Source organism: Limulus polyphemus, unplaced genomic scaffold (assembly GCF_000517525.1).
Source record: "Limulus polyphemus unplaced genomic scaffold, Limulus_polyphemus-2.1.2 Scaffold1660, whole genome shotgun sequence".
Taxonomy (NCBI): Eukaryota; Metazoa; Arthropoda; class Merostomata; order Xiphosura; family Limulidae; genus Limulus; species Limulus polyphemus.
Window position 1 is genome coordinate 213962 of NW_013667270.1, and position 10780 is coordinate 224741.

Genomic DNA, 10780 nt, shown 5'->3' on the forward strand with positions numbered 1-10780 from the left:
TTAAAGTTTTTCTTCTATTACCCATTCAAACCGTCTCCAGCCATTATTTGTCAGTCTGTATGTCCACCAATCTTTATAGCTATGATCTCAGTTTAAGGATGTACTCTAACAGACGTGTAACATGGCTATCACAAACACAAAATATTTACGTTTTTTATGAACTAAACGATGGATAAAACCACGTAGAGAATTATCACCAGGATGGGTACCTGTCAATATGAACGACGTCATGATGAATGCGCCAATGTGGACTTTACATAAGAGAACAATGGAGAGGGAACAAAAACCCCATGTTCTTGGTTACAGCATTGTTGTTATCTGAAAGCATCAATTTTATATTTTCCAGAATATCAATTTTACCATAAAGTCTTTGCTAGAACCCATGATATTGTTCCATGATTGAATGTTCGAGGTCCCTTTTATAGAGGTTACGTGAAGTTATTGTATCATGTAAAAGAAAAGGGAAAAAATTATATGGAATTCACCTCCTTTTGCCCTTGGACAATTAGTATAGTGAATATGCCATTAAGCATCCTATTGTATTTATAAACAACTTTTCTGACATCATTAATTTCTTTGTGTTCAGAATAGGCCTACTACCCAAGATCCTATACCATCCATTTCCCAAACTCCACTGTCACGGAAGGCTTACATTTCTGTTGTGCTTCATCTGCATGTGTGACTGGATCCCATCCTCGTGCTACCACATGGATAAAGGATATGCATGTATTGGGAGATGGGTAACTGAGGAAATGTAAAAAAGCCATTCAGTGCTGTTACAATATCGTGAATATTTATGAAGTACATCACTTCACAGAAAGATTCACTCAACTGTTCAGGAGGTATATTTATACCTTTTTCAAAATTAAACAGATGTTTTGGTTGACATTCCCACTGTGTTACACCCCAAGTCCCAAAGAAAGTGCATTCGTCATTGTAATGCAAGAGAGGGGGTGCATTATCGTGCTATCACGAATAAGCTATGGCCATATGTGTGGCTAAATTGTGTCTCATCTCTTTCTGGGGACATTGGGACAGGGTCATGAACATATGATATATGTGAATACAGTGCAAGATTAGCACAAGTTAAGTTAAGTCATTACAGATATTTCCCTCATCAAAAAAGAATTCAATACTTTTCAATACATACACAAGAAGGATTCCACCCCTCAACAAGTTCAGACTACTATCTTACTGGCATCTTTCACAACTCAAACTGTAAGACTCCCTGAAGTAGCTGGGGAAGTTTGCATATTGTTACGATTCCGTATTACCGTACTGTATAATACGTAAAACAAAACTAAAAAAGACAACTTTGCGATTTTGTAGTTTTAAAGATATATATTATAAATTAAAAACCCCTATCATCAAATATTAACTTATATACAATAATGTACAAAAGAGTATCATACAAAAAATCCATTTTTTTTATAGATCCACGTAAGAACTGTCTCTCCAATTCTAGGTAGTATGTCGAAATTCAGTTTCAGGTTGTAAATTCCAATTCACACGAGATGTACGATTACAAAGGTTCACTGTTCCAATGTCAACTGCACCAAAAATTGAAGATATTTTCATCTTATCTCCATATCAAATCTAAAGGAGATCTGTCGTGAAAACCCTCACTATTGTTAATAAAGAAGAGAACAAGAAATACAGCCCTATTTCTGTGACACAAAACGACGCATCCTCCCAAATGTGGACACACTGCCATTTGGTTATTAAAGGTGATGGGAAATCGTCATCTTTGACAACTCACCTTCATCATCTAATGGACCTATTTCATTGTCTTGGCCTACAAGCTGAAAGGAGGGGATGAACAGGGTCTTGGGGATAGATTCCAAGAGTGATCAACCATGAATTCCTTTTAATTGCAGATTCAACAACATATATGATTAATTTACGACCTATATAAAACTATTTTTGTTTCATTTACTTCTTATTAGATCTTAGTTACTGAGGTGGATAGTAGTCTTCAACACCAATTTACATATTCAGTGTCTAGCCCAATAGGAAGTGGTTTCAAAAACATAAATGCCAGAACAAATGCCCTCACAACTGAAGTTTTTCGCGAGAACAACGTTGTGGTACATGCAACCAAATAAGATAAAAGCCGATATTTCACTGAATATATATAATCGCTGATTAACACTGCTATAGACGTTATAGAAATAGAAGGATTTTATACAAATCACGGACTTTTGGCGATTAAAGACCTCGCATTCAAATGTTTAGCCACTGGAAATGTAGATGCATTTTTCTTTAAGCCACTGATTATATTTTGAATACAGCTCACTGTCAGTGTGAATGGGTAACCCTTACACTCATTAAATCCCCTGGAAAAATGAGAACATAAACTATTCTTAACTATGGAGTGTGGACAAAATGTTGAGAGAGAAAACTTCACGACATTCTATATGAAAGGAAAGAGAACGCCGACATCCTGAGAAGTCTGCTGAACATTCCATGTTACTATTTGGAATTGAGTAGACGTCTCTGAATTAATCAACTTCCGGTATCAACTCTGTCCTGTACATGTAGTACAAGCAAACATTAGCATTGTAGTGCGAAAAGGTAGGTGGTGTATTTACCTGTATTTTATATGACTCACATGGATGTACAGTATCATATAAATACGATTTTATATGACTTACATGTATTTTCACATGTAGACTCAATCCAATAATCTTCATAACACTTAATATTAAACAACATTAAGAGCTGCTCCACACACAACATAAAATAACATGTCAACAGATTATAGGAATATCTACTGGAGCTAAAAATGATTTAATCATATGCATTTGTAAATGTGTTGTAAATGTTTCAAAGGGTAACATTCTCGTGTCGAACATACCAAACAGAAACTTAGTCGACACAAGTTGTAATTGAGAGAATTGGCAAACAAAAAAAGATACCAGTTAAGCTGAAAGGAAGCTTACTAATACAGAAAGGAGGGTTTCTAGCACTATTTGTTGTTCCTATACATTTATTACTTGGTGGTTTGGCAGGATGGGCTATTGAAAAGCTGCTGGAGTTTAATAATACGAAACACACGAAACGAATGAACTGGTACACGCACTTTATAAACTCAAGGTTTATGAAAGACCAATGCATAAAGTATTACACTCGATAGATCACGAAATATATTCTGTTATAGAAAATAATACATTACCCATAGATGATAAAGCGAAGATGTTAAATGGGTTGTAAGAACGTCATCATACCTTTCACTCACAAACTATGAAACCCATTAAAGTCAAAATTGAATTGTTGACTCTTGGAATTTTAGATATCGTCAACAGCATTCCTCAAAAATGTAAAAATTATTGTGAGTTAATCAAATTTTTATACAATTTTCACCAATAAACCAAAAACTCAACTTACTTGTGATAATACCATCAACTTTAAAAATTACCTGTTTATTTAGACATTTGCATCGGTGTATCTTAAAAAACCTTATATGATATAATAATGTGTCTCAGATGGACAAATTTGACAATATACTTGATACAAATTTATATTTTAAAATTTTTCACTTACCATCTTTATTTTGTAATAGGATCAAAATCTAAAACTTTATCATTTTGTCGTTAAAACAACTTTCTTAATATCTGCTTAAAATGATCTTTCACACGTTTTGGCATAGCAACGTGTTGAAGAGATCTGAAATGTGTTAGAGCTTTCAATTATTCTGGGGGAAGAATTACTTTCGTTGATTTAAGAACATGGTATCAACAATTCTCTTCCCACCTACACATGTAAAGTAATGTCTCTAGCTGAGTATAGTGAATGCTTCTCAAGTGAAACAACACTTCATCTAAGAATGAATGGAGATCCCAGCAGTATAAATTACAAGTTCATTTGTTGTATTGACAACTATCTTTATTCTACGGTTAAAATGAACTTTGACCTTAATCTCTTCGTACTAATGGTGTTATGCAAATCCTTTTGAGAAATGTGAATAACGTTTTTAGTTAGCAAGCTCTTCTGAGACCGAACTATACTGCCGTCGAAACTTTGATCTATTGTTCTTTGAAATTTAACAATTGTATATCTTCAAAATATAGTATTAGAATTCTGTTTCTTGTTTTCCGCTCACAAGAGTTCCCTAATTTTTCTATGTGAGAACACATCAAGCAAAATGATTTTACAAATTAAATTTTCGGTTTCATAGTTTGAGTTTCAACATGGAGCTAGTTAATGTCTGTCTTAGCTGAACTGTTCTTCTGAAGATACCCTGGTAGCAGCTCGATACTGTACTTTACATTGGTTCCTTAATTTAAGTGACGTTATAAGTAATAGTTCATTTCGCAGCTACATTTCAAAGAAATCTACAATCATTTTTCTGCGTATTACGGGACTAAACAAAAGTGGTCAAATGATATACTTTAATTATTCAAATGTTATCAAGTTTTGATATTAATGTTTTTATATTGCATATTTATGAACTTAAATGTGTTCACAGTTATTTTTGCTTAATCCAGTGAAGGTTCACATAAGAATACCCTAACAAGGGCCCGGCATGACCAGGTGGTTAGGGTACTCGACTCGCAATCTGCGGGTCGAGGGTTCGAATCCCCGTCACACCAAACATGCTCGCCTTTTCAGTCGTGGAGGCGTTATAAAGTGACGGTCAATCCCACTATTCGTTGGTAAAAGAGTAGCCCAAGAGTTGGCGGTGGGTGGTGATGACTAGCTGCCTTCCCTCTAGTCTTACACTGCTAAATTAGGGATGGCTAGCGCAGATAGCCCTCGTATAGCTTTGCACGAAATTCAAAACAAACAAACAAGCTATTTAGTGTAATCCTACTCACCATACTGGTGTTGGTGGAGTAATACTTGTATTTAGCTCTGTAAAAGGATTAGGTAAATCCATCTCTTTAAAATAAGTTAAAGACTGTTTAAATAGTCAGGATACACACTACATAAACCAGTAGATTTCTCTAACCTAATTCACTAAAATAATCAGTCCAAGTAGGTATTTACTCACATATACCGAGATATTTTTGAAAGACGTATGGGTTGTTCTGCTCAAGGCTAAGAAAAGTGCAACACTCAGTAAATCTTTCAAACAAATTCCCAAAGAGGTTTGAAAGTCCTGTAATCTTCAGACTGATTTTGGAACAGTTTACTATTCGTATGTTTCAACATTATCTCAGGGAACAAGTCATTCACTTCTTTACTACACATAACGAAACAAAAGTGTCTATGGTAGAACGATTTATTCATATACTTAAAACTAGACTATAGTGCTATTTTACAGAAAAGTTACAAGTATCTTCTAGGCCCATAATGAATCAATCACTGCAGCAATAAAATGAGACCAATGAACGTTATTCACTCTACTCAGTCTTTCGTGTGAAATACTATTTACGCATCCTTCATCAAAGTAAACTTTCAGTTCAAAGTGGGCAGTCAAATACGTATTAGCACATCCCAATTTATTCCACTGTGGAGGAACTACCATTTGAATAGAGTGTGGTGTGAACTATGCCTGCGTTTTGTGCTCTAACCGTGTAGTGATACCACTACCTACTTGGCTGGGTGTGATGAAGGAAAATTATAGATCAGCACCACAATTTGCTCCACTGTGGAGGAACTACCACTTGAATAGAGTGTGGTGGGAACTATGCCTGCGTTTTGTGCTCTAACCGTGTAGTGATACCACTACCTACTTGGCTGGGTGTGATGAAAGAAAATTATAGATCAGCACCACAATTTGCTCCACTGTGGAGGAACTACCACTTGAATAGAGTGTGGTGGGAACTATGCCTGCGTTTTGTGCTCTAACCGTGTAGTGATACCACTACCTACTTGGCTGGGTGTGATGAAGGAAAATTATAGATCAGCACCACAATTTGCTCCAATGCCTAGATCAAAGTGACCTAGATGATCAAATTGCCAATGATGCAGATCTGTTCATCTGCAAAGTATACAATGTGCCAATTGATTATCATCACTGTGAACATCATTGTTCGTCAAATTCCATGTACTGGAGGCACTTCCACCAAAGCTTGATATCTTGTCCTTCCACATCAAGTACGCACATGATCAACCAATAGCGTGGCGATAAGCACACGTGCAGTGCATAGAGCTGTCACCCTCTTGAGACAGTGGAGTAAATATCATAAGAGACCTCACTTGTGCCCATCCTGTATGAAAGTAATAGCTTGAAAATGTACCACAGGTTAGTCTCGTCCATGAAGTGCACGGCAGCTTGCAAACGCGGAGCCACTAGTAACACTTGGAACAATGATTAAGGAACCGTGTATTTGAAATAATTGAAAACTAAAGTAAAGACTTAACACACTTTAAATGTCTTAAATTATCTCATCATTTTATTTCCTCCAATTAATATGTGTACCAATACTTTATTTTTTCCATATAGGGTTAAGAATAGTTAGTGAAAAAGCTCAGTTGAAGAAAATAGTTCAATGTGTTCTTAAAGTAGATTAAACAGTTATGATATTGTAACTAGAGGTTCCTTCGAAATTAAAGACATTTTTGTCAATACTTTGTAGTTAACTTTTAACTTTCTATAGTGCTGATTGAGCATATACTAGTATAATTTTCTGTACAAGTGTGTAGAGCATAAATCTAGTTTTTTTGTTTTCATAAGTATTGGGATGCCATAATAATTCTGATACTGGTCAATATTGTGTACGAAAGTTAAATATGTATGTAGTGCAATACATGTGTGAGCATTAATATATAGAATACTAAATGTCATTGGATATCAGTATTATTTTAGAACATTATTATTCACTCGGCTTGGAGTTCTAGATCAAACTGTATAATTGGTTCTCCATTAAGGCTTAATAATCAAATGAATAATGAAATACCTCTCAACAAATTCCATAGCGTTATTGTCTTGGAAAAATGGTGCTCTTCCTCCTTTTTTTTTAAGTGGACGTTTTGTTTTATGCAATTTAAAAATAAAAAATTTGTAGTTGGGTTTAATAGACAAAAAATTTGGATTCAGCACCTCAAAATCACGTAGAAAGCAGTGTTTGAAAAGTTTTATCATAACAGTAGTATGCAAATTGGGCTCTCGTTTTATTTTTATTAAGCTTCAGAAATAGAACTTAGTAGTCAGTAGAAATGGATTCATCATCCTCAGATCCTTTTGTCAAAACTATTTGCCAATTTTTGATTAAAATAAATGCCTGAGGGCATTAGATTTTCTAAAAATGAATTAGTCCGGAAACACTGTCAAAATATTATTTTCTTAGAACTTGTGTATAATGATAAAATAATAAATAAATAACACGAAACGTTAAAATTGATACACAATTAAAAACGTTTACCACGTCGTAACATGTAGAGTCCACATTTTAGAAATGTTTTTTAATTGTGTATCGCCGTGTGTTATTCATTTATTATTATAACTGTTTAGAAGTCCGTACAAGTTGTTCGAGATTTCAGGTAAAGCATAAACGTAGTTAAAATCGTTAAAGTATTTCTCAGTGAAATATATTAATAAAATTCATCACAGTAAGGCAAATCTTTCGAGATATCATGTAAAATATAATCAAAGTTACAATTTTAATATAATTTGTAATGGTCTAAAATAACACGCCGATACAACCAGGGTTCAACAACAACAATAAAAAATCAAAGTTACCATTTTAATATAATTTGTAATGTTCTAAAATAACACGCCGATACAACCAGGGTTCAACAACAACAATGAAAATCATCACAGTACGGCAAATCTTTCGAGATATCATGTAAAATATAATCAAAGTTACAATTTTAATATAATTTGTAATGGTCTAAAATAACACGCCGCTACAACCAGGGTTCAGCAACAACAACAAAAAATCAAAGTTACAATTTTAATATAATTTGTAATGTTCTAAAATAACACGCCGATACAACCAAGGTTCAACAACAACAATAAAAATCATCACAGTAAGGCAAATCTTTCGAGATATCATGTAAAATGTAATCAAAGTTACAATTTTAATATAATTTGTAATGGTCTAAAATAACACTCCGCTACAACCAGGGTTCAGCAACAACGACAAAAATTATTAAACTGTAAGAACACTTGGAATAAAATTTAGCAATTAACAAAACCAGTTAATAAACACGTGCCTGGCCAGAACTTGATACTAATGTTAATGAATAAAACATAAATAGCAATATTAATTATTTCAAATAATGGAATCAGGAAAAAGAACCAGAAGAAGAATAAACCTAATTCCAAAAAACAATAACACAATATTCCCAAATCGTCTTTCTATATTAATAACAATATCGAGTGACAAACAGGAATAATTCACTAAGTATCTCGTGACGCAACTTATGAAGCTTATGTCAGGGTATTTATTCACTGCTTAGATCAAGAGAGTACGTCTCATCTGATCATAAATTTACATAACCTTCAGCTAAGTTAATAATAGGGAAGTTTACACAGTTTCATAATACATACATATTTACTCAAAATAAACGTAATCAGCTAGAAGGTGAGTTAGCGTTTTTAGGTAACTAAAAATTCATAGATAAACTAAAGATAGAAGGAATAATAAATGAGCAATAAACAAAACCATAACCAAAAAAAATAGAATCCGCTATCTCACAAATTTCCTATTGAAATACGGTACTAATATCAAACATTATAATATTATAAATTGTTCAAGATATCAGTTAAAATATTCATAGTATTTTCTATAAAAATATGCTATTAATACAAAAGAAAAGAGTATTACAATTTATTCGATATGCCAGCTGAAGTGCAAACAGTTAAAATCTTAACAGTATTTCTTATTGAGATTTGGTGTATATACGAAACAAAATATTATAATAATGTTTAGTATCAGTAATGGTATCATATTTCAGTAGAAGTGCTATTAAGATTTTAAATGCATCTATAACTTATGTGATATCCGGAATAATTTGCTAAACTTTAATGTTTCTTATTAATATGTATTTCAAAATGTTTTTCGTGGGAGAAAACTTGAAGATAGCTTTGATATACAAAAATATCTGTTAGCTGAGTTCTGGCACAGCTCTTAAAATATAAAGTTCATAAATGGAAAAATCGGCTCATGCAGATGCGTAGATCTTGGAAACGCTTATTGGAACTGATTAATAAAGGTTCCTTACCACGTGATATTTGTGACCAGATTAGGCCCGCAGGCTCACAACGTCCCAGCATGTATGGCCTTCCTAAAACGCACAAAAAATGATGTACCACTCCACCCTATTTTGTCTATGATTGGCTCTGCACTACATGAATTAGCGAAGTGGCTTTCGGAAATTTTAGAACAGGTGTTAACGTACTTTTTGGAAAACTGTACTCAAGACTCCTTTTCTTTTGCTATAACCATACCGAACCTTAGCCTCGACCCTAAACAATCGTTTTTGTGCTCCTTTGACATCAGCAGCCTGTTTACTAATGTATCCCTGGAAGAAACCATCAAAATTTGTTCTGATAATTTGTATGGTGGAGAAGTTCAGTGCCCTCCAATACCTAAGGACCTGTTTATTGAACTGATGAATACTGCGACACGTTCGGTGGAATTCAGCTTTAATGATAACTTGTATCAACAGATTGAAGGAGTCGCCATGGGTTCTCCTCTTGGACCTGCCTTAGCCAATATTTTCGATGGTTTCCATGAAAAAGAACTATTCAACAAAGTTATCGGACCTGCTGTTTACTTCCACTATGTAGACGACACATTTGCCATTTTTAAAACTGAACAGGAATGTGAGTGTTTCTTACAAGACCTAAACTCGTTGCACTTAGCTCTCAAATTTACTTTCAAAAAGGAACAACATAACTTTTTACCATTTTTAGAAGTCTTAGTTTAAAAAGATGACTTTCGTTTTCTCACCAGTATATACAGAAAACCTACCTTCACAGGACAATACACACGATGGGATTCTTTCAGTCCTAAAAGTAGCGGAACGAACCTTATTGCTACTTTAGTCCATCGGGCTGTAGTTATCTGTTCAAAATCTAAACTAGATTTCGAATTGAAGACAATTAAAACTATTTTACTAGAAAATGGGTATCCAGAAAACGTCATCAATCAAATTATTTCAAGGAAAATTGCGAGCTTCTCAACTGATCTATCATTTGGTTTTAACAAGTGCCCTGTTTACCTAAAAGTACCATGAATTGGAACAAAATTTTAGAATAATTCAAAAAAGCCATTACTAAATGTTTTCCTGCAGTGAACTCCTATTGTGCTTATTCCACTCGTAAGTTGTTGCCTGCAACACACAAAGATGCGACACCTACCACACAGAAAAGTATGGTTATTTGTGAATTCTCGTGCCACTGCGAATGTCGGTACGAAGGTCGCACTTCAAAGACTGCAGGATAGAATTAAACAACGTGTACCCACATCCATAAGAACTAAGAGTGTGAAAGTAAAGAATTTACCATGTCGCTCCTGTAAAACAAAAGTTCTATCACCTAATGTGAATCAGCGATTGACCAGCATTTACTAGTGAACCCGACTGCTGACAACTACACGGATAGCAGGTTTAAAATTATTGCAAATGGTCGGTCGACCTTTCATCTCTATATTTTAGAAGCCACCTTTATTAAAACACATAAACCTGTCCTTTACCACCAAAAAGAGTTCCTATACAATCTACACATCCTTCAGTAGGTCTGTGCCATTTCGTGATTGGCTAAAGGACACGCCAGTGATTGCTTTACCGGCCTACGTTGATCTGACTCATTTTATAAGTTGTACTGTTTCCTCGAGTTCCTTTTCCAGGCGGTTCTGCTGTGATTAGTGTCTGGCGAAAAGCTTCA